This window comes from Grammomys surdaster, unplaced genomic scaffold (assembly GCF_004785775.1).
Source record: "Grammomys surdaster isolate TR1022 unplaced genomic scaffold, NIH_TR_1.0 126298, whole genome shotgun sequence".
NCBI classification, from domain to species: domain Eukaryota; kingdom Metazoa; phylum Chordata; class Mammalia; order Rodentia; family Muridae; genus Grammomys; species Grammomys surdaster.
The window spans coordinates 3,786,357-3,794,202 of NW_021621098.1; the positions used below are offsets into that span (position 1 = coordinate 3,786,357).

The 7,846-nt window shown below is 44.1% G+C and overlaps 1 long non-coding RNA gene across 2 annotated transcripts; it reads right to left on the bottom strand.

Moving 5' to 3' along the window:
* Positions 1-231: 231 nt before the first annotated feature.
* Positions 232-6,441, bottom strand: LOC114614057. Of its 2 annotated transcripts, none has more exons than XR_003710267.1 (3): positions 6,315-6,441; positions 5,714-5,902; positions 232-3,019 (listed from the first exon to the last, which is right to left on the bottom strand). It is a non-coding gene; the product is annotated as an uncharacterized LOC114614057 (long non-coding RNA). The 2 variants fall into 2 exon arrangements; XR_003710266.1 differs by having other exon boundaries at positions 5,714-6,013.
* Between the last annotated feature and the right edge of the window lie 1,405 nt (positions 6,442-7,846).

Sequence of the window (7,846 nt, forward strand, 5' to 3'; positions counted from 1 at the left end):
CCTCATTCCCACATAAACACAGCCATTTTGAAAACATGAACTGATATTAATTACCCCCTTGGCACCAAAAAGTCAGGATTTCCTGATGCGGCACGCTAATGTAGAACACATTATTGCCAGCGTTGGCTCCAAGGGGTAACGCTCTCTAAATAAACACAGCAATGGTTTTCTCTGTTTACGACGCTCAGGCCCTTCTCGAAGGCATTCATCCTCATCACAAACACCACCCCCTTAAGAAGCGTTTGGAGTTTTAATAAGATATAGCCAGGTTTTCGTAAAAAGCATTCAAATTCAGGCAGCAGATCTCAAGCACTTAGCACTTGGGGTTCGATGAAGTAAACTCTACCTAAATGTACTGGTGATTAAATGGCTTTGACGGAAGTCTGTTGTGAGACTATTCCAGCTTATGTTCAATTACCAGTGTCACCAAAACATGTGGTTTTCACCTTTAGGCTTAATGCTTTCTAGATACAGAACAAGATGCCTGTAGTCGTGTCTTGGCTCATTTAGGGATATGTATATGTGAATATTTCATGTGGTGAAGGAAGGTTGATTGAGAGTACTTCCTTTTACTGGTACCTACTTTCTAATACAGTGGTGTGACTGCTGCTGTTTCCTGCTGCTGCTAACAGGAAACTAAGAGAGCTAGGTCTGACCAGCCTCAGATAAAACTGAGCATCTGTGTGGACCAAAAGGAAGCGGGATGTGAGCAGCGAGAAAATGTAAAGCACAGGCTATGAAGCTGGAGGTGGTGCTTGGGGAATTGTCCCCTATGGATGGATCGAGACTGAGGCCGGGGCTACTGAGTGGCTGTCCAGATTTTTTTAAGAGAAGTTAGTGGTCGACTACCTGGCCGACATTGAGGAAGCAGAACATAGTGAAGGAGAAGGTGGAGACCTAGGATGGAGCTTGGCTGTGCTGGAGTGTGCACAAATGAGTCATGCTCAAAGTCTGTCAGAGGAGGGTACACAGGAGGCTGTTCAAGCACAGGCCACATGGTCCTCACATGGATGGGGGCAGGGCAGGGTGGGGCAGAGAACAGGTCAGAGAACAGGTAAGGTATGTGGGAATCTTGTAAGTAAAAAATACAGGTATTGCAAAAATGCTCAATTGGTGTAAATGATAGGTTGGAGATGGAGAGAAAATTTGGGTGTTAGATGATAGTATGAGAGAATGTCCTATTCTGGAGTACCAGGAAACATTCTGTTAAAAACACAAAGCAGCAGTTTAGATAGGAAAGCGGAAAGCAGTGTGTCAATACAAAAACCAAACCAAAACAAAACAAAAGACATGAAGAAAAGCTGACAGTTTCCTACAGATGAGACCAAAAATCTGTCGTCAGTGCCATGTAGTTCAGTCAGGTTGGATAAAATGATCTTTTCACATCCAGGTATTACATTGATGTCTGAGGGGAAATCTTTACAACTGCTCGAAAGAAATGGTATGTTAGCCTGCTAAATAAAACTTGGACAAGAATTGTCTGCAAACAAAAGAGGTAAGAAAGCTCATCAGCTCAGGGTTAGGATTCTGCGTGACGAAGGGCAGAGACAGCTTAGGCTCAACAACCACCAAGAGGATTCCTCATCCATACATGGTAGGTTCACTTAAATTGACAATTATCCAGAGAGAAGGTATAGAGTTTTTAAACTAGAAATTATATGAAGTTGGTAGAGTACAATTTTTTGATAGGAAACTTTGAGGTTTGAACAGATGATAAAGTTAAATGCAATAGGCTGTTCACCGTAATGGCTTCAAGTTTTCACCCCTCTTGAGTCCCCAGCCCTAGTACTGAGCCCCTTACAGTCCTCTTCACTGAAGGAATAAACCTGACTTTTTGGCATTTTAAGACCCCATTTGGACATGTGACTTGCTGTGGCCAATGGGATGTTAGCAGATGCCTACTGAAGCTTGAGGAAGTTGTTTCCACTTGTTACTCTGCCATGGCAGTTTTCTCAGGCTGGTGTGTAAGTGGACAAGGTTGAAGCCAGTGGGCACAGCCAGAAGCTACCAACTGCCAAACAAAGGCTGCCATCAGTTGGCCAACTCTATTGAAGATGTTCAGGCCCAGCTCCCCAGGCTGCCTGTATTCTGTAGGCATTGTGCAAGCCACTGTGTTCTGTGCATTGTGCAAGCCACTGATTGTATGTGTGTTCATTTTGCATCAGTAGTGTTGGAATAACATTCAAATGGTACAGTTCAATATGGGGAGTGTGGTCAGCTCGCAAGCTGAGGGCGGCTTGTAAGCAGATCTCTGGAAATCTCTAGATCTTGCAGTTTTTCAGGTAAGATAGTAACATTAAAGGTTGAATCTTGCAATTTCTCAGGTAAGATTGTAATGTTAAAGGTTGAAAAGTAAATGTAAGAATCATATAAAGGCAAATTCAGAAATTTAGCATCAGAAGAGAGGAAAGGAAGAAATCGAGAAAATGTGTTCATACGATAAAAGTCATGAATGAGAGGAAATGGTAGAAGGAGCTTTAGAGATCCTGGATGGTTGTGGCTCAGTGGGCATCACTTACCTGGCATACAAGACTTCTAGGTTTGATTCTCAGCATTGTAAAACTGACCACTTTTTATGTGAGCCCTAATATAATACAGCAGAAGTGCAGAAAACAGGTAAGTTCAACTTAGAGCAAAAAGCACTAGAATGGTAAAGAAGGAAGGAACTCAAAAGACACGATATCGAGGATGCAACTGTGAGTGGCACAGAGCAAAGACTTAGAAGCACAGTCTAAAACTGGAGCCACAGTGGGAGGATGAATCCATTCTCGGTGGGAACTCAGACGATGTATAAGTGACATCATGGGACAGTCTACCCAAATGTCACCTGGGCCTGGTGTTGTGCTGTAACTACAGCTGCTGCTCTGGAGACTGAGGCAGGGGCTCATATATTCAAAGGTCTACTTGATCAACTTAGACTTTATCTCAAAGTTCTAGAAAGGAGGTGGGGGTGCTCAGATGTAGCTGTTGTCGACCACTTGCTGATCATTGTGTGAGGCTCCATGTTTAATCCCCGGAACTGAGGGAAGATTAAAAACAGAAACAAAGACCATGGCAATGAAAGTGTGCATTTCTAGGAACTGCATCTAAAATGTAGAAAAAGGTTATTTTGGTATTTTTTATCTAATATACAGCCACAGTGCTAGTTAACATCATATACATTTATGAGACATTCTGTATCCTTTGTTTGGTTGGTTAAGCACCACTGGTATTCTCTTCCAGCAGTCTCTAGCCCAGCCTCAGGTGCTCAGCAGCCACATCTGGCCAGTGGCTGTGACACGGGAGAGTGACAGTTCTGAGAATCCAATAGGTCAAGCAGAAACTACTCTTGATAGTGCCACCTTCTTAAGTACATACAGCATACTTTTAAAAAACTGACCTCTTGCTGACTTAAAAAGCTGCCTGATCACATTCAAAGGCTCAGTAGGATATAAGCCACTTTCTCCGATAATAATACATGTGCCAGAATTCTTGAAAATGTATTATTCAGCAGCTTGTGCTCAAAGAAAAGTCAAGAATTTAGAAAATTTGGAAATGAGTTGCACTGAAAATTGTTGGCCAAAACCTGTATTTGTAGTAAACAATATATACTGCACACGTAAAAACTTAGGGGAAGGTTGAGGAGATGGTTCTGTGGATAGTCAAATGGGCAGGATGAGCTGCTTAATGAGACTAGCCCAATACACAATTCCAGGTTCAGTAAGTGAACTGGAGAGCGATGGAAGAAGACACCTCATGTCAACCTCTGACCTCTACTGGCATTCATACACATACATGCACACGCATGCGCACCTACAGGTGAACACACATGCATACACATTTGCAAAAAAATGAATAGTGATGATAGTGAAGTCCTTAAAACTGAATTGAAAGCTTTAAATGCCTTTAGTTAAAATTAGAAAACAGCTGGAGACATGACTGGTTAAGAGCACTTGTTGCTCTGGAAGAGGACTTAGATTTGGTTCCCAGCACCCACATGGTGGCTCACAAACTGTTGTAACTCCAGTTCCATGGGAGCCAAGGTGTTATGCACACATGCACTTAAAAGGGACTGAAATTCAGTTCATGAATGTACATGAGGCCAAAGTTAGGTTCAGGTAGTTATGAATATTTAGAAGCATTTTTGAGGGAATAATAAAGACAAGAATCGTGCAATTTTTTTTAAAAAAAGAAGATGATGATGATGATGATCATGAGCTGGTAAAATGGCTCAGCAGATACAGGTGGTAGCTGCCCTGCCTGGCAGTTAAGGGTTCATTTTCTGGAACCCACTTGATGGAAGGAGAAAACAGATTCCTGCTAGTCCTCTGAGCTCCACAAGCATGTATGTACCCACATAACACATGCACACAGAAATGAGCAAATGTGAAAGATGAACAAGGAGCTTGAAGAGAGCTCACTGAGTAAAGATGCTTGCCGCCAAGTCTGAGGACCTGAGTTTGATCCCCAGGACCCCTATGGTGGAAGGAGAGAATATGTTCACAAAAGTTTACTGGCCTCCACATAAGCACATGAATGCTATGGCATGCACACATCATACAACTCAAAGATGCTCAGATAAACAGTTGTAATGTTTTTGCTACAAAATAAAAGGATTATGTAGGGTATAGTGGTATATAATCCCTACACTCAGGAAGTGGAGGCAGGAAGACTGAGATGGAAGGCTAGCCAGGTCTACTAAAAGAGGATCACAAAAGAACCCCAAAGCTGTTTTTGCATTTTAAACCAAAACAAGACAAAAGAGCTGCAGCACAAAGGCCTTCTCCTGTTAAGTCCAACCAGAAACTGGGTGACTTAGAAACAACAGAAAGTTATTCCCAATGTTCTAAATGCCACAAAGTCCAAAGTAATGCATAGGTAGACCAGGTGTCTGGTTCACGGAAGGTGACTTTTCATGTGTCATCACATAGGGGAAGGGGGAAGGGAGCTCTGAGTAAATTTTACAAGACCACAATGCCTTGCATAAATCCCAGGCGCCTTCAGGACCTTGTCACTGCTCACAGGCCCTGCTTTCTGATGTATCACCTAGGATACAATATATGAATTGTGGCAGGGGCACCAACATTCAGAGAATATCCTGTTCAAGGACCCCCAAACGAATGCCTTCATAAACTGGAATACATCTCAAAAGCACTCAAAGTCTTAACTCATTCCAGCACCAACTTAAATCCAGCGTATTGTCTGAGCATCACCTAAATTGGAGATCAGTGGGAGCCAAGTTAAAGTTCTTTTAGATGTGAGTAGTTGCTTCCCAGCTGTGAGCCTGTACACCAAACAAGTCAGTGTGCCTCCCAAATAAAAATATAAATAAATAAATAAATAAATAGGACAGATATTCCAAAGAGTAAAAATAAAGGAGATAAAAGTCCCAGGAAGCTTTAAAACCCACATTAAGTTCTAAATCCCAAAAATCATCTTTGACTCAGAGTCTGGTCTTTTAGATACTCTGGAGCAGTGACTGGGGCCCTCGGGTGTGCTAACAGCCTGTTCTGTTGACTTTCTAGGATGGAGCTCCATGTCTTGTTACGGCTAGTTGTAGTTCAGCACCTGTGACTCTCTAGCACAGAAACTGAAGAGTCAGGATATTCCAGCACAGTCTATGTGTGCTGCTCTTATTCCCAGTGCTAAATTGTTAGAATCCTACTCACTGAAAAGCATGTGCTACTGTGTGTTGACCTATAGCGCCAAGCATAGGATCATGTAATGGCCTTACCATTGCCACTTCCTTCTGCTTTCCCTCGTCACACACTTCCATACTGTGGCTGTGTGACAGCCTTAATTGCTTCTTCCATTTCCGGTCGCAGGGTGGCAGCGGCTCGAAGAAAAGCTCAGCCAGAGCAGGCAGAGACATCTCGGGAGAGCGGTGGGCGGCAGCAGTCCCAGGGCAAGTTGTTCAGTAGCGCTGGACAGAGCGGACCGCAGAGAGAAAGGCTTCCCTTCCCCCTGTCCCGCTAGTGGTGCACAGCAGCGGGGGATGCAGGACTCGAGTTGGCGTGGGCATCCGCGCAGCTAGCTAGAATGCAGAGAGCACCGGGGCAGGCGGCTACGTGGCTAGCTAGAATCCCTCTCCTGCAGAGACCTGTTAGTCTCGAGGGCTTTATGCTAGGTCTCTGGGTTTTGGGGGCATGGCTGAACACCCAGGATTTTACAGTCCCACATCCCACCCTTTATTCTTTCATAAAAAGGGGGGGGGGCGGCATCTCTGAAGGCGGAGTCATGTGACAAGTGACTCCCATGTGAGTCTCTCTGTGGGAGGGATTGTGGAAGCTGAAGCTGAGAGAGTTAGAAGGCTTGGGAAGGTCCGAAGCACCTACCGCGTCAGAGGCTAGTCTCAGAGACTAGGGTGGTGCGGGGCTTCTAGGGCCTTACTACCAGGCTTTCTGGCCTCCACAGCTCACTGTCTCACAATTTTCTTTCTCTTAGGAGAGGTGTAACCTGTGATGAAAATTTTGGATGAGGAAGTCAAAAGAAAACACCACACAGGTCAGGGGTGTAGCATAACCAAACCAAGGGTAATGGGAATTGGAACCAAGGGTTGGGGTTGGGAAAGCAAGGAGTCATTGAATCAATTAAATACATATTGTACAATTTGAGAGTAATGACATCTGATTAATCTAAATAGACATTATGATTTCTTCACTAACACATCACTTCAGCTATGTGACTTTGGCAAGAGTTCATCTGTAGTTGGTATCGAGTATCTCTGGGTCTTCAGTCAGACGAGATGACTGGGAGAAGGCATCTTGTCAGGTTTCAGGAGATGGCACTGTCTCGGCAGCAGCTCGTCTCTGGAGTCTGTGGTCTGACGAGATATAGGCAGCTTGTCTCTGTTGGATCTGTGGATATAATCACAGAGAAGCAGCATCTCCGGCAGGGAGATGTCTGAAAGGTGAGCATTGAATCACTCTTAGAAAGCCAAAGGTGTTTGAGGAAATTGGATGGCTGAAGGCGAAAACATTGTGTTAATAACATCTGGGGTAGGCATCCACAGTTTGTCTGTGAAGGAAAATTAGTTGTTAATTAAAAGCTGAAAGATGATGATCAGCATGTTGATTTAACCTGTGGAAGTAAATTTGGATGACTTTCAAATCTTGAAGAAAAAAAATTTTTTTAAAGAGTTGAAGAAAGTGTTGGACATATATCACGAGTATTAGAGAGAAAAGGAAATATTAAAACAAAAGACGAAAATTTTTTGGTTGAAAAGCACAAACGTTACTGTAGGCATTCCTGTTTGGGAGAAAATTATTAATGAAGGGTTTAAAATCAGTGGGGGAGGGGGCCTGTGAGAAGCCAGGGCATTCCTCCCTTTGTTTTTCTTAGAGAAAAGAAAGGCTAACTTTGAAGAAAAGTTTAAAGCGAGAAACATAGAAGTTTGATAACAGAGTCAGAAGGAGTAAAAGGCTGTGTAAGACTGAGCCATGGCCGCAGTTCTCAGTCAGAGGGGGAGAGGAAAACAGGCGGCGGCAGTTTTTCTAGGGTCAGCCTGGAGTTTTTAGTTGTGAGAAAGAAATTGTAAGGTAAACAGAAGGGGGCAGATTGAGTCTCAGACCCTCTGCTATCAGGCAAGCCAGCTGGGCTGTAGCGGGCCGAAAATGACCTAGAAGGTGAAGTGGGGAAGGGGGCAAGTAGGGAGCCAGCCCTCTTGCTACAGGCGAGTCAGCTGGGCTGTAACCAGCCGGCTGCAAATGGCGGAGGAGTGGGGGAAGTTTACACTAGGCTAGCAGGCAGAGCGTGAAAAGCTAACCCCTGGGAGAGGGGCAAACCTCTTGGCAGGCAGAGCGCGGGAGTTGTTTTGGGGAGAGGGATAAAGAATGGCGATTAAGGAGTCTCCGCCATTTTGTGGGGA